The following is a 25,327-nucleotide window of genomic DNA, read 5'->3' on the forward strand; positions in this document are numbered from 1 at the left end:
TTTCCAGGGTTTCGTGTCAGTTACTCTGCATTGCCTCCTGCCTGCTCTCCTCCCGGCCTTCCTCTGGGGCGGTGTCACTTGTGTGTCTGCCTGTTGCGTTTGCCCAGTGCCTGTTACTGCACTTCTCACTTCTCCTTGATTCATTACATGCATTATGTTTAACTCTTTTCCCTCCAGATGCGCGTGGGGGGTTCATCTTTCATAGGAAGAAGCAGTCCCTGGGAAGGAGGTGGTCTAGCCAGAATAGCTTAGGAGAAGGTCATTACGTTGAGGAGAACTGGCTTGGCACCCTGGTTTGACAAACGCTGACTAGCTTTCTGACTTTGGGCAAATTATTTCACCTTTCGAAGCCTCAGTTTCTTCATTTGTAAAATGGAAACAATATTAAAGTTCTCCCTTTTCCATAGAAAATAACTTGGGATAATTTGAGTTTGTGGGATTTTTTGATAAGCGTTTTCATGTAGAAGTCATAAACTTTGACAGAACGAGTGGTTAAGACCAGGCTGACTTTGTTAATCATTCTTAGCTTATTTTATGAACTCTTTTATTGGCTTTGGTTTTGAAATCTTTACTAGAGGTAGGATATTGTGAATTTTTTTTTTATTCTTTTGCCATTTTTCTGTTTGGAATAGAAGAATCTTAGTTTTTTTTAAAGATTTGCTTCAAAAAAAAGTAAAATTGTAGATATAACTAAAAATCTCTTCTGAATCCCTTCTCCCGATTCTTTTCTACCTTCTGCTCTGTTAGTTTTATGTCTGCCTTCTTGATTTTTTTCCTGTGTATTTGCATACTTAGCCATATACGTTTAGAAACTGTGTAGCGTTGGGAATAGACACTTTTTTCTTTCCCTTACTCATCACTTTTCACTGAGTCCCATGCAGCGCATGGAGATCTGTCGCATTCTTTTTAGTTGCTGCCTACTGAAAGTATACTTTATAGCTGTTTCCGTATCGGTGGCCTTTAGGTTTTTTTGTTTTAATCACAAACAGTTCAGTCAACTTGCTTTTAGTGTGGTGTTATAAAGCACTTTGTTCTTACAAGCTTTTAGAAGTAGAGTGTTTGGTGCAGAAATAGCTAAAATACACAATTATATGCTGGATTCTTTTGCTTTTTGTCTTTGCATGTGAAATACAACTGTTAAGCAGTGGGAAGAAATCTTTTTTTAGAAAGCTTTTTTATTTATCTCCTTTTCAAATGATATATGACATATGGTGTTTTTAACCTCTATTATAAATGAACAATTATTTAGCAAGTCTTTTTTATTGTAAAATATACATAAAATTTTCATTTTAACCATTTTTAAAATTAACTGTTTCATAGAGCAGTCTTAGGTTCACAGAAAAAGTGAGCCAAAAGTACAGAGTTCCACTATCCCAGAGTTCCTTCTACCCTTGCCCCTTCCCCAGCCTCCCCCACTATCAATGTTGATACCAGAGTGGTGCATTTGTTATAATCCACGAACCTACGTTGACATGCATCATTATCACCCAAAGTCCACAGTTTCCATTAGGGTTCTCTCTTGGTGTTATACATTCTGTGGGTTTGGACGAATGTGTAATGACATGTATCCACCATTTGAGTATTCTACAGTTTCACTGTAGTTTCACTGCCCTAAAATCCTTGGTATTTTGCCTATTCGTCCCTGCCTCATGCTTAACTCCTGACAACCACTAATCTTTTTCCTGTCCCTATAGTTTTGCTTTTTCCAGAGTGTCAAGTACTTGGGATCATACAGTATGTGTGGCCTTTTCATATTGGCTTCTTTCATGTAGTAGTATGCATTTGCGTTTCCTCCACGTGTTTTCATGACTTGAGAGCTTACTCTTTTTAGCACTGAGTAATATTCATTGTCTGGATGGACCACAGCTTGTTTATCCGCTCACCTGCTGAAGGACATCTTGGTTGCTTCCAGGTTTTGGCAGTTCTGAGAAAGCTGCTGTGAACATCATGTGCGGGCTTTTATGTGAACATAGTTTTCAGTTCATTTGAGTAAATACCAAGGAGCATGATTGGTGAAATGTATGGTAAGAGTATGTTTAGTTTTGTAAGAAACTGCGGAACTGTCTTCCACAGTGCCTGGACCGTTTTGCATCCCCGCCAGAAATGATGGAGAGCTCCTGCTGCCCCACAACCTCACCAGCATTTCGTGTTGTCAGTGCTTTGAATTTTGGCCATTCTAATAGGTGTGTAGTGTATCTCATTGTTGTTCTAATTTGCAATTCCCTAATGACATATGGTATTGAACATCTATTCGTAGGCTTATTTGCTATCTGTATATCTTTGGTGAGGTATCTGTTCAGGTTTTTGGCCCATTTTTTAATCTGGTTGTTCATTTTCTTACTATTGAGTTTTAAGAGTTCTGTGTATAGTTTGGTTAACAGTTCTTTATCAGATGTATTTTTTGCGGATATTTTCTTGCAGTCTGTGGCCTGTCTTTCCGTTCTCTTGACATGTCTTTTGCAGAGCAGAAGTTTTTAATTTTAATGAAGTCCAGCTTATCAGTTATTTCTTTCATGAATTGTACCTTTTGTGTTGTATCTAAAAAGTCATTGCCGTACCCAAGTTTTTTAGTTAGTTCAGGCTGCTATAACAGAATACCGTAGACTGGGTGGCGTAGACACAACAGAAATTTATTTCTCTTGATTCTGGAGGCTAGAAATCTGAGACTAGGGTGCCAGCATCGTCAGTGCTAGTGAGGACCCTCTTCAGAGTTGCTAACAGTCATTTTCTCATTGTATCCTCACATGGCAGAGAGAGAGCAAGAGAGTTCCCTGGAGTCCCTTTTATAATGGCACTAGTCCCATTCATGAGGGTCTACTCGCATGACCTAATTCTCTGTCAAAGGCCCTACTTCCTAATACCATCACCTTGGGGGTTGGGATTTCTCTGTGACTTTTGAGGGGATAGAAACATTGACTCCATTGCACAAGGTTGCCTAGATTTTTTTGTGTTACCTTCTATGAGGTTTATAGTTTTACATCTTATCTTTAGGTCTGTGATCCATTTTGAGTTAATTTTTGTGAAGAGTGTAGGGTCTGTGTCTAGATTCACTTTTTTGCATGAATGTCCACTTGTTCCAGTGCCATTTGTTAAAAAGACTATCTTTGCTCCAGAAATTCTTCCTTTTTAAAGGCTCAGTTGTATTCCATTGATGTGTATACCACATTTTGTTTCATTCATTCATCTGTCAGTGGACACTTGGGTTGCCTCTGCCTTTTGGTTACTCTGAATTATGTATTGTAAACTCTCTTTGAGACCCTGCTTTCAGTTCTTTTGAGGTATATACCCAGAAGTGGAATTGCTGGGTCATATGGTCATTCTATTTTTACTTTTCTGAGCAACCCCCCTATTTTTTTCATAATAGCTACATCATTTTACGTTCTCAGCAACAGTGCACAAAATTTCCAGTTTCTTGACATAAGCACATCTTCTTGAGTGTTTATACATGGGCTGAAAGATGTTCAGAATGCTGTTTGTTGCTTAAATCTTGCAGGCGGCAAAATCCAGGAAAGAATTTCCTTTGTAGATTTTACAAGTTCTGTGACACCATATTTTCCTGGTTTTCTTCCTACTATTCCTGGCTTCCTTTTTAATTTTCTTCCAGGCTGCCTTCACGTTTTGTTCTTCAGCCTTTCTTGTGTTCTGCAATATTCCTTTAGGCAATCTCTACTTTCACGGCTAAACTTATCGTGTATGTGCTAATTAGCGCTCAAATCTATTTCTAGTCCTGATTTTCTGTTGAGTTCCTGCTGCCTACAGAGCATTTCCATTCATGTTCTTTCTTCCCCAAACTCAGTTGTGACCCAAGTAATGTAGAGTTTAAATGCTAGCTTAAATGCTGTTAGTGCCAAATACTAGCTGTTTGAACTTTGGTTTCCTTTCTTGGACAATGGGAATGATGTATTTATTATGAGGATTAAATGATAGTTCGTATAATGTCCATATTACAGCACACTTGGGTTAGAGTTAAGTAGTATAACCCTTATTACTGTTACTCTTTGTACAAATAATTTCTCCCCTTTTTTGATAAAATTCTTTTTAATCTTCATGAGATTACTTAATCAAAAGGTAGTCATTTTTATTAATCTTGTATATTGTCATATTCTTCCTTAAAAACCTGGGACACACTTGCATTGTATCGGCAGTAGATGAATGTCTCTCCTTCCCAGTGTTCCCCCACCAGTATTAAATAGTTTTATTTTTTATTTGTCTGCTGATTCACTGGATATAAAAGAATACTCGTGGATTTTTCATTTAAAAAATTAGCTGTGCTAAGCTTTTTTCACATGTTGGTTTGTGTTTTGGTTTCTTCTTGAATAGTGCTTTAAGATCTTTTGACTATTAGGTTTCTGTGTCTGTGGCTCCCCACCAGGCATTGTATAAGCTTAAAAATTATCCCTTGGTGTTTTCAGTTTACTTCCCTCCATATTTTGAAAGGACTTCCTTTTCTGTTTTAATTCCTGTACTTGATACAGTCGTGTGCTGCATAACGATGTTTCAGTCAACAACGGACCACATATCTGACAGTGGCCCCGTAAGGTTAGTACCATACAGCCTGGGTGCGTAGCAGGCTCTCCCATCTCGGTTCGTGTAAGTACCCTCTGTGATGTTCACACAAGGGTCAAAGTGCCTAACAGTGCATTTCTCAGAACACTTCCTGAGTGTGTGACTAGGGTCTGTTACTCATTGTCTTTGCAACTGGATTGTCTGTTTGTAAAACTGATAAACTTATCATATAAGATTGTTGTGAGGTTCAAATGAAAATGTATATGAATATGTTTGGTAAGGCAAAGTACTTCAGTTGCTAAAGTCCTTAAAAAACAAGCTTTTCCTTTCCACCTTCCTTTGCAAATACAGATTGCACCATTTTTTATAACAGGTTTATTGAGACATAATTAACATACCATACAACTCTCACACTTAAGCATTCTATTTAACGTTTTTTAGTATATTCACGGAGTTAGTGTGCAACTATCACCACAATCACTTTGTAGAATATTTTCATTACTTCAAAAAGAAACTCTTTAATAATCAGTCCCCATTTCTCTCCTATCCTCCCAGCCCTAGGCAACCACTAATCTCCTTTCTGTTTCTGTAGATTTGCCTGTTCTGGACATTTTGTATAGTGGAGTCATACAATATGTGGTCTTTTGTGACTGACTTCTTTCCCTTAGCCCTGTTTTCATGATTCGTCTGTGTTGTAGCATATATCAGTACTTTGGGTTTTTTTTTGCCAAATGATATTCCATTGTATGGAGATAACACCTGTTGTTTATTCATTCATTAGTTGGTGGATATTTGGGTGTTTCCACTTTTTGACTATGATGGATAATGCTGCTATGAACATTTGTGTACAATTTTTTCTGTGGATATACCCTTTCCATTTCTCTAGGAGTGGACTTACTGTGTCATAAGGTAGCTTCATGTTAAGAGAAACCTTTTGAAAAATTGGTAGGTTATTCTCCAATGTGACTGCACCATTTTACATTTCCACCAGCAGTATATGGGAATTTCAATTTCCCCACATCCACTCAACTCTTATTATTGTGTGTCTTTTTGATTATAGCCATCTTAGTGGGTGTGAAATAGTATCATTGTGAGTTTTTTCTTTTTTTTTTTGGCTTGCTTTTTGGTGAGGAAGATTGGCCCTGAGCTAACTAACATCTGTTGCCAGTCTTCCTTTTTTTCCTCCCCACATCCCCAGTACATAGTTGTATATCCTAGTTGTAAGTCACTCTCGTTCTTCTGTGTGGGGTGCCACCACAGCATGGCTTGATGAGCGGTGTGTAGGTACGTGCCCAGGATCCGAACCAGTGAAATCCAGGCTGCCAAAACAGAGTGCGCGAGCTTAATCACTCGGCCAAGGGGCCAGCCCCTGTATCCTTGTGATTTTGATTTGCATTTCCCTGATGGCTAATGACATGAGCATTTTTAAAATGTGCTTATTGGTCATTTGTCTATCTTTGGAGATATGTCTATTCAAATTATTTGCCCATTTTAAAGTTAGGTTGCTTGTCTTTTTATTATTAAGTTGTAAGAATTTCTTACATACTATGTCTACAGGTTTTTATCAGATATGTGATTTACAAATATTTTCTCCCATTCTATAGATTGTCTTTGCACTTTCATGATGGTGTCATTGAAGTACAAAAAGTTTTAATTTGATGAAGCCTGATTTATCTATTTGTTCTTTTGTTTTTTGTGTTTTTGGTGTCATATCTAAGACGACTCAGCCTAATCCAAGGTCACAAAGATTTACTTCTGTTTTCTTCTGAGAGTTTTGATCACATCATTTTTAAAAGACTGTTTTTTTTAAAGAGCATTTTAAGGTTCACAGCAAAGTTCAGGGGCAGGTACAGATATTTCCCCTCCCCTCTTCAGTACACACTGTACACAGCATCTCTCATTGTCAACATCCCCCACCAGAGTGGTACATTTGTTACAATCCATGAACCTACTTGACACATCAAAAATCACCCAAAAGTCCATAGTTCACATTGGGGTTCACTGTTGGTGTTGTATGTTCTGTGGGTTTGGACAAATGTATATGTCCATGTGTCCATCATATGCTGTCATACAGAGTATTTGCACAGCCCTGAAGGTCCTCTGTGCTCTGCCTGTTTACCCCTCCTTCTCCCCAACCCCTGGCAACTATTGATCTTTGTTATTGTCCATAGTTTTGCCTTTTCCAGAATGTCACAGAGTTGGAATCATACAGTCTGTGGCCTCTTCAGATTGGCCTCTTTCACTTAGTAATATGTATTTACGTTTCCTCTGTGTCTTTTCATGACTTGAGAGCTTACTCTTTTTAGCACTGAGTAATATTCATTGTCTGGATGGACCACAGCTTGTTTATCCGCTCACCTGCTGAAGGACATCTTGGTTGCTTCCAGGTTTTGGCAAGTATGGATAAAGCTGCTGTGAACATCCATGGCAGGTTATTGTGTGGACTTAGTTTTCACCTCCTGTGGGTAGATACCAACCACATGACTGACTGCTGGATCATATGGTGAGAGTGAGTTTAGTTTTGTAAGAAACTGCCAAACTGTCTTCCAGAGTGGCTGTACCATTTTGCATTCCCATCAGCAATGAAGGAGAGTTCCTTTTGCTCCACCGTCTCACCAGCATTTCGTGGTGTCGGTGTTTTGCACTTTGCCCAATCTAATATGTCATTGTTGTTTTAATTTAATACATAATGATGTGGAGCATCTTTTTGTATCACATTTTAACTGTATTTCATTGGATGTATAAAAGAACCTTGGTGCAGATAAATCATTGTTATTTGTTGTTGGATATTTACGTGCCATGTGTTTGTGGATGACCTGGGTTATTTGTCCTGTGGAGGTCCCCGCAGGAGTCTGTGTCCTCTATATTTAGATGTTTCTCTTTTTCCTGTTAGAAACTCTTTAACATTGTTATATATGAGACTTTTTACTCAGGATGAACACCTTAGGATAATTCATAGAAATAGAATAATTCGGGCAAAGGATATGTAGATTTTAACACCTTTTGATATCTGTGACAGAAAAATTACACCAGTTTATATTTTTACCAGCAGTTCCAGCCAGTTTTATATTAAAAAAATTCTAAATTTTTTAATCAGAGGAAAATTTTAACATGCACAAACACAGAATAGGATAACGAACTCTCAGTTATCCACCTCCAGCAACCATGGACCAGAGGCCGGCCTGTCCCACTTCCTCTTCCATTCTCCACTTCTCTCCTGTATTGTTACTATGTTAAAACTCTATTGAATTATAATAGAAATACAGAAAAGTACACCTATCATAAATGAATTTTCACAAGCTGAAACCCATCTAGGTGATTGGCACCCCAGCTGTCCCCTTTGTCCACTTCTGGTCTTACCTTCTCTCCCAAGGGCAACCAGCATCCTGACAGCTGACTGCCCTGATTAGTTTTGCCCAGTGTTGTTGCTTAAATAAACGGAATCTTATAGTATGTCCTCTTGTGTCCTGAGGTCCTTCTCTTGGCATTGTATGTGAGATTATCCATGTTGTTGCATGCAAGGTGTTGGTTATTCTTGTTACTATATGTAATTTCATTGTATGAAAATATTTGTCTATTCTGTTGTTGATGGACATTTGGATAGATGCCAGTTTTGGACCATTACAAGTAGTGCTGCTCTGAACATTCAAAGTGTGTCTTTTGTTGAATGTATATCTGCATTTCTGTTGGGAGTATAACTTGGAGTGAAATTGCTAGGTCATAGAGGTATGCATACGTTTGATTCTGGAAAACCGGCTGCGTCTACTAAAATGTGTGTACCAAATTACACTGCCACCAGCAATGTGGGAGAGTTCCACTTACTCCGTATCGTCTCCCATATCACATATATTTCATCCTTTTATTTTAGCTACACTCCTAGCTGTGTAGTGATATCTTAGGATACTTTTAATTTGGCACTAGTGAAGTCAAGCACCTTTTCCTACTTTTTTTTTTTTGAGGAAGATTAGCCCTGAGCTAACTACTGCCTATCCTCCTCTTTTTGCTGAGGAAAACTGGCCCTGAGCTCACACCCATGCCCATCTTCCTCTACTTTATACGTGGGACGCCTGCCACAGGATGGCTTTTGCCAAGCGGTGCCACGTCTGCACCCGGAATCGGAACCGGCAAACCCGGGGCTACCAAGAAGTGGAACGGGTGAACTTAACCGCTGCGCCAGTGGGCCGGCTCCACTTTTTCCTACTTTAATTGGTTATTTGGATATACTTTTCTTATGAAGAGTAATTAAGTCTTTTGTTCTTTTTTCTATTGCATTATCTATTTTTCTTACCGGATTAGCTCTCTGTTGCTGCGTAACAGATTATTCCCAACTTTGTGGTTTATGACAACAGTAAACGTTGGCTTCGGAACTTGCGAGCGGCTTGGCCAGTTCTGGCTTGGGTGTGATCAGCCCTCTGCAGGTGCAGTGGAGTTGGAGGAGCCTTCCCATGGTGCCTCATTCGCATGCCTGGCAAGTTAGGTCCTGGCTCTTGGTGGGAGGCCACGGTTCCTTTTCACATGGGCTTTTGTCAGGGATGCCTAAGTGTCCTGTCCTCAGGACGTGGTGACTGACTTCCGCGCTGAGAGAGTGATGAGAGAGAGAGAGAGAACCAAGCGGAAGCTGTCATTTTTGTGACTTAGCTGCGGAAGTTACGTGGCATGTTCTGTTTGTTAGAAGAGAGTCATTTGAATCGTCCCACTTTACGTTCGGGGGGGGGGGAGTTGGGCTCCGTTTTTTGGAAAGAGGAGTGTTAAAGAATTTGTGGACATATTTTCAAACACAGCGCTTGGTAAGTTTCAGGAAACGTAAGTATGGTGACTATTTTCGCCTACTCTGTGGGTTGTCATTGTGTCTTTTGAGGAAGAGAAGTTAATATTAATGTAATTTGGTTTATTAATTTTTTTCATTTATGGTTAGCTCTTTCTATCTTACTTTCAAGAAAATCCCAAAATAATTTTGTTTCTTCCTTAAATGTGTGTCTCTCTTTTAAAGGTGAACACTTTATTTTGTTTTAACCATAACATAACTACAAAACTATCATATCTAAAAAACTCACAGAGTAGTTGCTTAATATTATCCAGTAACTAGTCAGAGTTGCAGTTTCCCCTTCTCTCAAATATCGTATTTTTTTTTTATCAGTTTTCCAGCTTTGGGAAATCAGGATCCAAATAAGGTTTAAAAAATCTATAGGTTCCGCATTCATCACTCATTTTACCCCCTTGCTGTCTGTTTGTGGAAGACCTTGGATTGTTTGTTCTGTGGTGTCCCCACAGCATTCTGTGTCCTCTAAGCAGCTAGCGGTAAGCTTCTCTTTGCGGGTAATCTGTTGCACTCTCACTGGCATTTCTTCTTTGGTTATGATTGGTCTCTGGAGGTTAAATGCAGACCCAGATCGAATTTTTTTTAAAGATTGGCACCTGAGCTAACATCTATTGCCAATCATCTTCTCTTTTTTTTCCTTGTTCTCCCCAAAGCTCTCCAGTACATAGTTGTATATTCTAGCTGTGGGTCCTTCGGGTTGTGCTATGTGGGATGTCGCCTCAGCGTGGCGTGATGAGTGGTACCATGTCTGCGCCCAGGATCCGAACCAGTGAAACCCTGGGCTGCTGAAGCGGAGCGCGCCAACTTAACCACTTGGCCACAGGGCCAACCCCCAATTTTTTTTTTTATTAAGGTCATAATAATTTATAATGATGTGAAATTTCAGTTGTACGTTATTATTTGTCAGTTACCATATAAATGTGCCCCTCACCCCTTGTGCCTCTCCCCAGTCCCCTCACTTCTGCTAACCACTGGTCTGTTCTCTTTGTCCATGTGTTGGTTTATCTTCCACATATGAATGAAATTATGTGATGTTTGTCTTTCTCTGTCTGGTTTATTTTGGTTAACCTAATGCCCTCATGGTCCATCCGTGTTGTTGCGAATGGGACGATTTTTTTTTTTATGGCTGAGTAGTAGTCCATTGTGTGTGTGTGTGTGTGTATATATATATATATATATATATATGTATGTACATCATCTTTATCCAGGGGCACTTGGGTTGCTTCCACGTCTTGGCTGTAGTGAATAATGCTGCAGTGAACATAGGGGTGCATAAGTCTCTGAATTCTTGTCAAATTGAAATTTTTAAAGGGCTTCCAACCTAAATCACATTGAAATTCATTCAGATCAGAGTTGTTCTACACTTAAAATGTAATGATCTTCATTTGGGAATGTACTTTCTACCTCATCCCTTTCTGTGTGTCTGTGAGGCCATCTGAGAGTGCATTTTCTGTAGAATGACAACTCACTGACTGTTGTCATCTTGAGTATCCACACCCTCTCTGGTGGTTTGGAAATGTTGCAGGGCGTAGCTTAAGGAAGTCCGGCTCTTGTTCATTAGGCTGTCCCTGTTTATCATCTACTTGGTTTTTTCTCCTTGTACTGTCCACTGGCTTTCCTTCCTCATGGCTGATTTTTTTTGAGTTGTGATGACCAATTTTTAAGGGTTGATGACTCAAAATCTTTAGTTCTTTTTAGGCCACCCTGAATTTCCAGTCTTCCTCAGTCTCTGTCTTACCCCTAATAGAAACTTTAGCAGGAAAAATTAACGACAACATGATTAGAATGACCTTTAAAGAAGTAGACAAATTATTTCTTAAAATTTATGTATGCCTAAAGTGTAGGGGCTGGCCTGTGGTTGAGTGTTTAAGTTCGTGTGCTCCACTTCGGTGGCCCAGGGTTCCACTGATTTGGATCCTGGGCACAGACATGGCACCACTCATCAGGCCATGCTGAGGCGGCGTTCCACATAACAAAGCCAGAAAGGACCTACAGCTAGAAAATACAGCTATGTACTAGGGGGCTTTGGGGAGAAGAAGGAAAAAAAAGTTTAAACTTAGAAAATTGTTTTCTTAATACCAATTGTATTTTAAAAGTATCATTCAACTTCAGGTAAGATTTAAATTTTTAGTGTTTTGTTTTTCAGTGAATGTGCATAAATGGTATCACTTGTTGGCCATAATTCATTCAGCAAATATCTGGGCATGCCTGCCCTGTGAGAGGCCCCGTGCTTTCTATGCTTTGGTCACACATGGTTAAAAACGATGACCTCAGTGCCATCAGTGAATTGCTCAGGACAGTGTCTCAATAGAAATACAATGCAAGCTACATATGTAATCTTGAATTTTCTAGTGGCCTCATGAAAAAATTAAAAGGAAACAGATAAAATTAGTTTTACTGTATTTTGTTTAATCCAATAATCCAGAATATTACCATTTCAACATGTAATCAATGTAAGAATTACTAATGAGGTATTTTCACTTCTGTTTTCTTGTGCTAAGTCTTTGAAGTTGTGTGTATTTTGCACTCACAGCATATCTCAATTCGCTAGCTACGTTTCAAGTGCTCACAAGCCATATGTAGTGGACCGCATAGATCAGAATTAGCGTGATTCTCATTGCTCAGCAGGGGACACTGACTAGGAAGCCAAGTAAACAAGGGCTTGTAGGGGCGGGGCGGGGAAGAATTAGGTGGTAGCAGGTGAAGATGGAGGAGGGGAGATACTCAAAAGGTGAATTGACACTTGATAAATTGGATCCGCAGGGCAAAGGGGAGCCAGGGCCAGTTTCCAGGCTCTGTCATCACAACTGGAGTGTGCCTTTTCTGAGACGGAAGACTTGCTGAGGAGATGATTTCGTTGGTTGCTGTTGTATGATGGAGGGCAAAAGCTCTATTTGGATATTTTAAATTTGATGTGCTTTTGAGACATCCAAGGAGAAGTGTCTGCTAGTAGTTGGGGACCTGTGTTTGAAGTGCAGAGATGATCTTCTTGGTTTTATAAATCTAGATCTCAGCTGTTTATAGAGGTATTTTAAAAATGCATGGAAATGGCTTCATGTATTCAACACAACTTTTTTTTTTTTAAGTCTCCCTGGGCTTTGTTTCAGTTGTTGGGGCAATAGGGTGAATAAAACAAATGTAAATTGACATCCCAGCCAGTGTTGTCACTCAGGAGAGTGTCAGTAGGTAGTGTCTGCAGTGTGACCCCTGAGGAGACCGAGAAGCGGCCGGTGAGAAACAGGGATAGGATGCCATCAAAGAAGCCGAGTGAGGAGAATGCTCCAGTGAGGGGGCCTGCTGCTCCGCTGTATGGAATGCTGCTGAGAGCGAGGTTAAGATGAGGACAGAGCAGTTTCATCTGGATTTAGCCCTGTCTCAGGTCGCTGGGGACTTGAAAGAGCAGTTTCCCTTCAGTGGGACAGACAGGCAGCCGATTGGGCGGAGCTGGAGAGGGAACGCGATCAGACAAAGGGCTCATTTTCTCTCTCTAAAAACCACTACGAATTACTGAGAAGACCAGCCCAATGGAAAAGTGGAGAAAGGATATAAACAGACAGTTGGCGGAAAAGCGAAGTATAAATGGTTCTTCAACATATGAACAGTGCTCATAAGAAAAAAGCAAACGCGCCATGGGCAAGGGTGTGAGGAAGCAGGCCTTCCTACCTTGCCGGTAGAAATACGGGTAGGTGTGCCCTCTTGGAGAGCCATTTGGCAGCAGGCATCTAATTAGAAACGCACGTTTTCAGAAATTAAGGTCGTAACAGTTGATAGCATTGTATAATTTCAGTTGTGCGTGTGTGTATATATATATATATATATATTCCCTTTCTTTATGCCCACCACCCCCACAGCACCTTCCCCTCTGCTAACCACTAGTCTGGTCTCTTTATCCATGTGTTTATCTTCCACATGAGTGAAACCGTACAGTTTGTCTTTCTCTGTCTGGCTTCTTTCGCTTAGCATAATACCCCCTTGAGGTCTGTCCATGTTGTTGCAAATGGGATGATATTCTGTGGTTTTTTAATTTATTTTATGGCTGAGTAGTATTCCGTTGTGTGTGTGTGTGTATTTTATATATCTATATCTGTATCTTCTTTACACATTCACCTGTTGATGGGCATTTGGATTGCTTCCACTTCTTGGCTATTGTGAATAATGCTGCAGTGAACATGGTGGTGTGTAAATCTCAAATCTCTTTGAATTGTTGATTTCAAGTTCTTTGGATAAATACCCAGTAGTGGGATAGCTGGGTCGTATGGTATTTCTATTAACTTTTTGAGGAATCTCCATACTGTTTCCCATAGTGGCTGCCCCAGTTTGCACTCCCCCAGCAGTGTATGAGGACTCCCTTTTCTCCGCATCCTCGCCAACATCTGTTCTTTTTTTGTCCTGGTGATTATAGCCATGCTAATGGGTATAAGGTGATATCTCATTGTGGTTTTGATTTGCATTACCCTAATGCCTAGTGATGTTGAACATCTTTTCATGTGCCTGTTGGCCATCTGTATATCTTTGGAAAAATGTCTTCCTGTCCTCTGCTCATTTTTTGATCAGGTTGTTTGTTTTTTTGTTGTTTAGTTGTTTGAGTTCTTTGTATCTTTTTGAGATTAATGCTCTCTTGGATATTTGATTTGCAAATATTTTCTCCCAGTTCGGTTGTCTTTTCATTTTATTCCTGGTTTCCTTTGCCTTGCAGAAGCTCTTTAGTCTAAGTCCCGTTTGTTTGTCTTTTGTTTCTCTTGCCCAAGTAGACATGTTATTTGAAAAGATCCTTCTACGACCGGTGTCAAAGAGCATAGTACCTATATTTTCTTCTAGGAGTTCTTTTTTTTTTTAAAGACTTTATTTTTCCTTTTTCTCCCCAAAGCCCCTGGTACATAGTTGTATGTTTTTAGTTGTGGGTCCTTCTAGTTGTGGCATGTGGGATGCCGCCTCAGCATGGCTTGATGAGCGGTGCCATGTCCGCGCCCAGGATCTGAACTGGCCAAACCCTTGGCCGCCGGAGTGGAGTGTGTGAACTTAACCACTCGGCCACGGGGCCGGCCCCCTCTTCTAGGAGTTTTCTTTTCCTTCTCTCCAAAGCCCCCCAGAACATAGTTATATGTTCTAATTGTAGCTCCTTCTGGCTGTGCTATGTGTGATGTGACCTGAGTATCCCTTGATGAGTGGTGCCATGCCCGCACCCAGGATCCAAACCAGCGAAACCCTGGGCTGCCAAAGCAGAACTCATGAACTCAACCATGGAGCTAGCCCCTCTTCTAGGAGTTTTATGGTTTCACATCGTATCTTCAGGTCTTTAATCCGTTTCGAGTTAATTTTGTGTATGGCGAAAGATAATTGTCTACTTTCATTTTTTTGCATGTGGCTGTCCAGTTTTCCCAACACCATTTATTGAAGATACTTTCCTTTCTCTGTGCTAATGTTCTTAGCTCCTTTTTTGAAGATTAACTGTCTGTAGATATGTGATTTTGTTTTGGGCTTTCAGTTCTGTTCCATTGATCTTTGTGTCTGTTTTTGTACCAATACCATGCTGTGTAGCTTGCTGTAGCTTTGTAGTATATTTTGAAGTCAGGGATTGTGATGCCTCCAGCTTTGTTCTTTTTTCTCAGGATTGCTTTAGCTATTCAGGGTCTTTTGTTGCCCCATATGAATTTTAGGATTCTTTCTTCTGTTTCCCTGAAGAATGTCATTGGGATTCTGATTGGGATTCCATCGACTCTGTAGACTGCTTTAGGTCGTATGGACATTTTAACTATGTTTATTCTTCAAATCCCTGTGCATGTGATATCTTTCCATTTCTTTATGTCATTGTCGATTTCTTTCAATAATGTCCTATAGTTTTCATTGTATAGGTCTTTCACCTCCTTAAATTTGTTCCTAGATATTTTATTCTTTTTGTTGGGATTGTAAATGAGCTTGTGTTCTTGAGCTCTCTGTTAGTTTGTTATTAGAGTATAGACATGCAACTGATTTTTCTAAGTTGATTTTTGTACCCTGCAACTGTGCTGTAGATGTTGATCATTTCTAACAGTTTTCTGATGAATTCTTTAGGGTTTTCTCTATATAAAATATGTCATATGCAAACAGCGAGAGTTTCACTTCTTCATTGCCAATTTGGATATCTTTTATTTCTTTTTCTTGGCTAATTGCTTTGGCCAAAACCTCCAGTACTGTGTTGAATAAGGATGGTGGGAGTGGCACCCTTGTCTCGTTCCTCTTCTTGGAGAGACGACTTTCAGTTTTTCCCTGTTGAGTATGATGTTGGCTGTGGGTTTGTCATATATGGCCTTTATTAGGTTGAAGTACTTTCGTTCTATACCCATTTTATTGAGAGTTTTTATCATAAATGGATGTTGGATCTTGTCAAATGCTTTCTCTGCATTTATTGAGATGATCATGTGGTTTTTATTCCTCATTTTTTGAATGTGGTGTATCACATTAATTTTTAGATGTTGAACCATCCCTGCATCCCTCCTATAAATCCCACTTAATCATGGTATGTGATCCATGTAATGTGTTGCTGTATTCAGTTTGCCAATATTTTGTTGAGTTTTACATGTATGTTCATCAGCCATATTGACCTGTAATTTTCCTTCTTTGTGTTGTCCTTGTCTGCCTTTGGGATCATGATGATATTGGCTTCGTAAAATGTGTTAGGAAGTGTTCCATCTTCTTCAATATTTTGGAATAGTTTGAGAAGGACTAGTTTAAGAAGGGTATTAAAGCTTCTTTGAATGTTTGGTAGTATTTTCCAGAGAGGCCATCTAGTTTGGGACTTTTATTTTTTGGAAGGTTTTTGATTACTGTTTCAATCACTTGTGATTGGTCTATTCAGATTCTCTGTTTCTTCTTGATTCAGTTTTGGGAGCTTGTGTGAGTCTAAGAATTTATCCATTTCTTCTAGATTGTCCAATTTGTTGACATATAGTTTTTCATATACTCTCTTACACTTTGTATTTCTGTGGTAATTGTTGTAATTTCTCCTCTTTCATTTCTAATTTTATTTATTTGAGCCATCTCTCTTTTTTTGTTAATGAGCCTGGCTAAGGGTTTGTCACTTGTGTTTGTCAAGAACCACCTCTTAGTTTCATTGATCCTTTCTACTGTTTTTGTTGGTTTTAATTTTATTTATTTTTGCTCTGATTTTTTTTTTATTTCCTTCCATCTGCTGACTTTAGGCTTTGTTTGTTCTTTTTCTAGTTCTATTAGATGTAGTTTAAGATTGCTTGTTGAGATTTTTCTTGCTTGTTAAAGTGGGCCTGTATTGCTACGAATTTCCCTCTTAGGACCACTTTTGCTGCATCCCATGAGTTTGTATGGTCTATTTTCATTTTCATTTTCATTTGTCTCCAAATATTTTTTATTTCGCCTTTTATTTCTTAAATGATCCATTGGTTGTTGAGTAGCATGTTGTTTAGTCTCCACATGTTTGTCACTTTCCCAGCTTTTTTTCTTGTTGTTGATTTCTAGTTTCATAGCATCATGATTGGAAAAGATGCTTGATGTGATTTTAATCTTCTTAAATTTATTGAGGCTTAACTTGTTTCCCAGCATATGGTCTGTCTTTGAGAATGTTTCATGTGAACTTGAGAAGAATGTGTATTATGCTGGTTTTGGATGGAGTGTTCTATATATATCTATTAAGTCCATCTGGTCTGGTTTTTTTGTTTAATTTTACTGTTTCCTTGTTGACTTTCTGTCTGGATGATCTATCCATTGATGTAAGTTGGGCATTAAGGTCCCCTACTATTATTGTGTTGCTGTTAATATCTTCTTTTAGGGCAATTAATAGTTGCTTTATGTACTTTGGTGCTCCTGTGTTAGGTGCATATCTATATCTATATATCCATATCTATAAATGTTATGTCCTCTTGCTGGTGTGTCCCTTTTATCATTATATACTATCCCTTTTTGTTTCTCATTGCCTTTTTTATCTTGAAGTCTACCTTTCTGATGTAAGTATGGCAACACCTGCTTTCTTTTGTTTGCTATTAGCTTGGAGTATTGTCTTGCATCCCTTTACTCTGAACCTGTGTTTGTCTTTAGAGCTGAGATGTGTTTCCTGGAGGCAGCATATTGTTGGGTCCTAGTTTTTAATCCATCCAGTCACTGTATATCTTTTGAATGGAGAATTCAATCCGTTTACATTTAGAGTAATTACTGATATATGAGGTCTTCATGCTGCCATTGTGTCACTCGTTTTCTGGTTCTGTATTTCCCTTGTTTCTCATCCTGTGTATTTCAGATTGCCAGTTCAGTTTGGTTTTTCTCTATGATGGTTTTCTCAGGTTTCTCTTTATTTATCATTTGTGTCTCTGTTCTCATTTTTGTTTAGTGGTTACCATGAGGTTTGTATAAAAGACCTCGTAGATGAGATAGCCTATTTTCTGATAGCCTCTTTTTTCCTTAGTCTAAGCAGGTTCTGTCCCTTTTCTCTTTCCCATCCAGTCTCTTGTTGCAACTTATTCCATTTTGTGTTGTGTTTGTGGTTAAAATGCTGTAATTATATTTATTTTTTATGTTTTCCTTCCCTTTATCTTTAATGTTATAATTGTTAACTATCCTGTTCTGATAGCTGCAATTTTCTGATTTTGTCTTCCTATTTGTCTCCTAGCTCAAGGCTTCGTAAACCCTTTGTTATTTTTTTTCAGGTATGAGGACCTTCTTGATTATTTCTTGTATGGGGGGTGTGGGGCAGATCTTGTGGCAATGAACTTCCTCAGCTTTTATCTGGGAAAGTTAGTTTTTATTTCTCCATCATATCCGAAGGATATCTTTGCTGGATAGAGTATTTGTGGCTGAAAGTTTTTGTCTTTCAGGATTTTGAATGTATTATTCCACTCTATCGTTGCCTGTAAGGTTTCTGCTGCGAAATCCATGAAAGCCTGATAGGGGTTCCTTGTGGGTTATTTTCTTCTACCTTGCTGCTGTTAGTATTTTTTCTTTGTCTTTGATTTTTGCCAGTTTTACTAATCTACGCCTTGGAGAAGGTGTTTATACATTGATATAATTAGGACTTTCATTGGCTTCATTTGCTTGTAATTCCACCTCCTTCCCCAGGTTTGGGAAGTTCTCAGCAATTATTTCTTTGAACAAGCTCTCTGCTCTTTTTTCCCTCTGGAATACCCATAATCCTTATATTACATTTCCTAATTGAGTTGGATGTTTCTGGGAGAATTTCTTCATTTCTTTTTAGTCTTAGTTCTCTCTCCTCCATCTGATCCATTTGTATATTTCTGTTCTCTAAATCGCTAACTCTGTCCTCCATAGATCAGCTCTGTTATTCAAGGACTCTAGCTTTTTCTTTATTTCATCCATTGTGTTTTTCATCTCCGACATTTCTGATTGGTTTTTCTTTATAGTCTCAATCTCTTGTGAAGGACTCCCCCTGTTCATTAATTTTATTCCTGTTTTTATTGAACTGTCTTTCTGAATTTTCCTGTAACTCACTGAGTTTTTTAATGATAACTATTTTGAATTCTCTGTCATTTAGAATGTAAATTCCTGTGCCTGCAGGATTGATTTCTGGGTGCTTGTGATTTTCCTTCTGGTCTGGAGTATTAATATACCTCCTCATGCTATTTGATTGGGTGAATTAGTGCCTTGGCATAATGGAAGTATTTGGTCACAGATTTCACCTATTGCCACTGCGGGCGGGAGGAGGGCAGGAGCTGTGTATTCTGAGCCTGCTGTGATACCTGGCAGCTGGGCCTGACCTCTGGTAGCTATGCTGACAGAACCTGTCTCCGTTTGCCTGCTCACCACCACTGCTTTGCATGCTGTATGTGCTGGTGCTCTGGCGGGGATCCCTTGCTCTGGCCGACCAGTGGAGCTGGTGCACCAAGGTGGGGGGAGGGGCACTTTCTTTCACGTGTGATTCCGAAGGTGCATCCACTTTGCCCTTGCTATCTGCCCTGCTGGGATGCTTGGCTTTGTGAATACGTCCCCCCAATTGCTTTGTCTCCTCACTGCGGGGCTTTCCCATGGGCTGTGAGGGAAGTCCGAGAGTGAAAGTGTTCCTGTGGAGGACTGCTCCCTCTCCCCTCCCCTCTCAGGGCTGCGGGCACAGTCCCACGTTCTAGGTCACTGCAGTTCCGGGAGGGAGAGGAAAGCCCCTTACCTCCTTCCACTGCCTCCTGGAGGGTCCAGCACCTCCACCTTCAGACGTATGGCTGAGTGGGTCTCTCAGACATCTCTTGTGTTGTGTGAATGTCCTCTGTTGGCTTATGAATGTCCTTTTCATCGTATCTTTAGGGGGTGAGAGTCTAGGGGAAGAGCTCACTCCACCATGATGCTGATGACGCCTCCTCCAGGAATGCCACTGATTTGGTCCAGCAGTTAACACTCCTGGGATCTCAGCTTTTTTTGGTAATAGGAAAGATTGAAAAGTAAATGGTCATCAGTGGTGGCTTGGTTAAATCAGCTGTAATATAAAGGAAAGTCTGTATCAGGTAAAACATTTTATTCTCTCAGAAAGTAGATTCGTTTTTGTTCTTCCTGCCACGCTATAAATCATACTCTTTGAGAGTGATTTTTCCCCCCTTTTCAAAGGTTGAGAAAAATGTCAGTGGGTCTGGTATAGGCCACAGCAGGTATTTGGAAGTGTGCCTTTGAAGAGCTGTTAAGCTTGTAATTCTGCTTTTCAACACATTTCATGTAAGTTTTTAGTCTTTATTCCCTTCTCCAGATAACTGTTAGGATTTTTTTCAGAGGAATCTGCCCCTTTTTATATATACGTTGGGTTGTACACCACAGGAAAGGTGGGTATGGCCTATCTTACAAGCTTCATGGATGAATTCACCCTCCAGTTTACCTTACTGCGCCTAGAAATAACCACAGCTCCTGTCAAGAGAGGGCATCAGGTTTGCCTTGGTTTGGGTCATTGACAAATAAGCAAGGATGTGATGTCATTTGAGAGCCCTGGAGGTAGCAGTGGGATTGTCCTGTAGCTCTGTGATGTAGGAGGCGGACTTTCTCCGTCAGCTTTTTGTGGGGGAAAGGGACAGTACCAACCTTTGTATGTTCTCCTGAGCTTTCTGCACTTGGCCTTCTTTGGAGATGGCAGCATCTTCACATGTGGACTTAAAGCAAAATGAGACTGGGCACACCAAGTAGACTAAGTCAGTCTGCCAGCAACGTATGTTGATACTGTCCAACTGTAAATTCGCTGTCATTGGGACTCTCCACTCTGAGATCTTGTTTAAATTTACATAATTTCTTAAGAGTTTGAGACTGTGGTTGTTCATTGATTCTTTTTTCTTCATTTCTTCAAGTATCGTGGTTTCACTTGTATTTCATTTTATGTTTGTTTACTTCTTAGAGCTGTAGGAAAGAGGAAGTTTAGGATTTGAAGCATCTTAAGTGATCATTTAGTTTAATCCTCTCATTTTACAGAAGCAAAAACAAACTGAGAGAGATGAGTTTCACTGAACTGAATCCATGTTCTCTTAGTCTTCCTCATTACGTTTGCCGATGTGAGGGGTAATATGATGCCCTTGCATCAGCAGCTCAAGATAACCTGCTGCAGTTTTGAGGGGGGTGTGGCTTTAATTACATTGCAACAGTTAATGAAGACTGTTAATTTATATGCTGTAATAATTTATTTACAATCATGGAGACAGTCTAGTTGCACTCTTTTTTATGTTTTCTTTTCAGTTGAGAAAGTTGAAGCCTAGAGATGTGAATTTATTCATCTAAGATTATAGACCCTAAACATTTATTCTGTGCTTAGTTTTTTTTTTGTTTTTTGAGGAAGATTAGCCCTGAGCCAACTACTGCCAGTCCTCTTCTCCTTGCCGAGAAAGACTGGCCCTGAGCCAACATCCATGCCCATCTTCCTCTACTCCACACATGGGATGCCCACCACAGCATGGCCTTTGCCAAGTGGTGCTGTGTCCGCACCCAGGATCCGAACCGGCGGACCCTGGGCCACCGAGAAGCAGAATGTGCACACCTAACTGCCGCACCACCGGGGTGGCCCCTGTGCTTAGTTTTTAATGTGAGTCAGAGCAGTGCTGTCCAGTATAACTTTGTATAATGATATTATCTGTGCTCAGTATGGCTGTTTAATTAAAACAAAATTGAAAGTTCAATCTTGCTACCACATTGCAGGTACTCAATAGCTGTGTGTGGCTGGTAGCTACTAAACTGGACAGCACAGGTCTAGATTGTTTACTGTCTTTAAAAAAACTTTTTTGAGAACTTGAGAAGTGTTACTGGTGGAAACCAAGGCTTATGGGTGTGGTTAAAATTGCCAACTAGAAATTAGGTTTGTGTTCAAAAGTAGGAGGAAAAATTTATTCTCAGGGCTTGTGGCACTGCTCCGGCTGGTTGTGGCTTGGGCCTTTTCTTGGTTCATATTTCGTCCATTCTTTAGGGCAGTAATCAAGAACCTATATGAAGGGGGTTTTTCCTTTTCTCTCTCTCAGGTATGTTGTTTTGCCAATTGAAAACCCCATCCGTGGGTTGAGCTTTCAGTGAACATGTTCATTCGCCTTCATGATGCTCAACACGTTTTTCAGGCCACCAAGATGCCCTACGAAACGCTTTGATGTCTTTCTTGTTGTTGTCCTCCGGATTATGGAAGTTGCAGCTTTCACATCAAGTTCAGCCTGATTGTGTACTGTGGCTCAGCCAGCTGAGTGTAGCTTGGTGATTGGGGTCGTGTAGTCCTTTGTACCGTTGCTCTACATCTTTGCCCACTGTTGTCATAACAGGCAGAGTTGATTCTCTGGGCTTTACTTTGGATACTAATTTACTAATTTATGCCTTGGCTCCATTTTAATAGTGACTTAGGTTGGGTTGGCTTCATGCATGACTGCAGTGATTTGAGTGTCCTTTGGGGTGCATAGCCAGACGATGATGTAATCCAAGCAGGTGCCAAAGTTTTTACCTAAAGTACTTTACATCCATGGCTTTGCTTTTAAAGGTTAGTAGTATGGCTTTACCTTGGGTGTTCTATGCTTTAAACAGTAGTTTTTTTGCATTCTTGGTATGGTGATTTTTGATTTAATGGTTTAGAAGCCTTGGTATTCTTGCCATAGCTTGTATTAAAATGTTTGGTGTTTCTGAATTAGCTTGATAGTTACCAATATATATCATTTGGTTTTCATTGAAAGATGTTTCTGAAATCATCCAAATTATGTTACTTATTAAGTTGTTTCTCCCAATTATGAGTGTTTGTGTGCTCATTTTTGATGATTGTTGTATTCAAAATTTTGTGGATTTTTAAAAAATTCACATTGTGCTGAGTTTTGAGGATAAAATGGTAAACAAGACCTCACAGAGATGAGTTATCTTCCCATCTCATTATCTTCCATCTCTTTAGACTTGAGTGTTTTGGAGAACATGTGTGAGGACACTTGGCAGAAATGGGCTCGAGATCCACGTTAAAATGATACTCTGATTGAGTTGGCCTACCTTAGGGCTTCCTAATGTTCATAAGAAGTAGAGTTACTTGCTTTTGTGTGTCCAGGCTGTGGGCTGTGTCACCTCTCTGTAGTTGAGAGGGTGTTTTCAATTGTCTGTGTATGATATGTGATATAAGGAGAAATGCTTTCTTCCATGTTATGTAATAGCTGTGGAGTCCTCTTGTGAATTTGCATCAGTGAGGAATATCATGGAATTTATATTAAAATTTATATGAGAGCAGAGGAAGCAGATTATTACTGCTTTTTTTCCTAAGGTGAATTGGTTATTTGAAGTAAGTCTTTTCTTCTTATCCTTGGGTATAAAATAGGAATAATACCTAAGAGGCTCGAGAAGGACTTGTATAATGCGGGCACAAAGGGTTTGTAAGGATAGAGGTTCATTCTTTCTATTCTCGAGTTCTCTGACTAAGCAAGCACATATTTAGATACTCTTTAGTTGAAAATCTGTTCTGCTGCTGTTTTAGGCTAAACCAGTCCTCATTCCTGACTGATATTTTTATAGTTATTTTGTTCTTGTATTCTCTTCATTATCCTTAATCAGAGTCAGTAGTATTGAAAAGAGGAGATGTTTTGTGATAGGGTTAAGTTGTATGGCTCTTGAAGAAAATGTGGTTCCTTTAATTTATTACAATTTCCCAAATTTATTAAAATTTCCCAAAAGTAAATATAAAAGCATGTTATCTTTTTTTTAAATCTTGATTTCCTTTTTTGAGGGGGCCCCACTGGATCCGCTTCCTCTGAGAGAATAACCTAATGATGTCAACTGCTGTAGACTGGATGTTTGTGTTCCCCTGAGATTTACGTGTTGAAACCTAATCCTCTGTATTGGGTGTTGGGAGGTGGGACCTTGGGAGGTGATTAGGTCATGCAGGTGGAGCCCTAATGAGTGGGGTGTAGAAGAGACCCAGAGATTCACTCGCTGCTTCCTGCCATGTGAGGTCACAGCAAAAAGATGCCTGTCTGTGAACCGGAAGCAGATCCTCACCAGACGCTGAGTCTGCAGACGCTGTGATCTTGGGCTTCCCAGTCTCTAGAACTGTGAGAAGTAAATTCCTCTTGTTTATAAGCCTCCGAGTGTGTGGTATTCTGTTATCGCAGCCTGGATGGACTAAGACATCAGCTATTAAACTACGCGTATTCTTTAATGGCAAATCTATATTATTCTCCTTTAGCTTCCATGGCATTGTGCTGTTGCTCCCACTCTTTCAGTAATCTGCTCTCTAGCCAGGCCCCTTCTCATTTTTGTCCTTTAATTATGATGTAAAACTTAGGCTTTCCTGGAAATTAAATACTTGGGGAAAATTCCTCCTTTTTGAGCTTCTGAAGACGTTTTCATCATCTTCATGGATTCCACTGTCATCTGTATATTTTAACTTTTAAAACAAACATCTCTTTCTGGCTTAATTCAGTTTTTTCAGTGGTCTCGTTTTGTAGTTTGTCTGGATGCTCTTAGTTAAATTCTTCTCAGGCCAGGATCAGGAATGCTTTGTCTTCATTTCCTAGATGATGCTTTTCTAACTTCTCCTTCACCATCGACCCCTCTCAGTACCCACAGACTTAATGCAGATTTCCTGTTCCCATTTTACTTCTTTCTCCATTTATTCTTTCAGCAAGTCCTGCTTAATTTTTTCTGTACTGTAATTTAATTTGCTATAATGTCAGTAGCCGTTGGTGCCATATTTAAAGCTATGATTACTTTATTTTTATATTAAATTCATAAATAATTAACTCTAAACTTCCATCCTACTTAGTATAGTCCAACTCCTTTTTTTATAGATGAAAAAAATGGATCCTAAGGTTAAATGACTTGTCTTAGGTCTCACAACTAGTGAGTAGCTAACATTTAATAGCCCTTCCCAGTCTAGCATTTTTCTTAAAAATTTATTTAAAAAAATGTTTCTGTCAAAGTTTTGCATATCTGCAGTTAAGAGTGAGCTAGTTCTAGGAGGTTGGATAAGATAAACAGCATTTCTGGGCCGGCACAGTGGCGCAGTGGTTAAGTTCACACGTTCTGCTTTTCGGCGGCCCAGCGTTCACCGGTTCGGATTCCGGGTGCGGACATGGCACTGCTTGGCAAAAGCCACGCTGTGGTAGGCATCCCACGTATAAAATAGAGGAAGATGGGTACAGATGTTAGCTCAGGGCCAGTCTTCCTCAGCAAAAAGAGGAAGATTGGCATTAGTTAGCTCAGGACTAAAAACAAAAAAAACAAAAAAAACGGGATAAACAGCATTTCTTAGCTACCCACCCTCTTTTTCTCCTTTCCTGAAGGCAACTATAATACTTTGAACTCTTCTAGCCAATTACAAAATACATATTTACCTTCATGTGTCTAAAGAGCATATTGGACGAATGCATACTTGCTGACGTTTTTAGTTTTAAGCATATTTATTGATTTCCTGCTGTGAAAAGGTGTGGAGGATAAGGATTAGCTTTCTCTTCTCCCCCCACTGTGCCCTCCTCCCTACATTCTAGCTTCCCCATCCTTCCAATATAATTTTATTGCACTTTTGGTTAAATCAGTATTTAGTTAATCATTATGATCCTATATGCTATTTATCGTGTCAAGTGG

General features: G+C 39.6%; 1 protein-coding gene across 50 annotated transcripts in view; it reads left to right on the forward strand.

Annotated features, from left to right (window-relative positions):
- The window catches only part of PPP6R3 (protein phosphatase 6 regulatory subunit 3), a 140,780-nt gene that overhangs the window by 13,313 nt on the left and 102,140 nt on the right, over positions 1 to 25,327 (forward strand).

The sequence above is a fragment of the Equus caballus genome, chromosome 12, assembly GCF_041296265.1.
Source record: "Equus caballus isolate H_3958 breed thoroughbred chromosome 12, TB-T2T, whole genome shotgun sequence".
Lineage (NCBI taxonomy): Eukaryota > Metazoa > Chordata > Mammalia > Perissodactyla > Equidae > Equus > Equus caballus.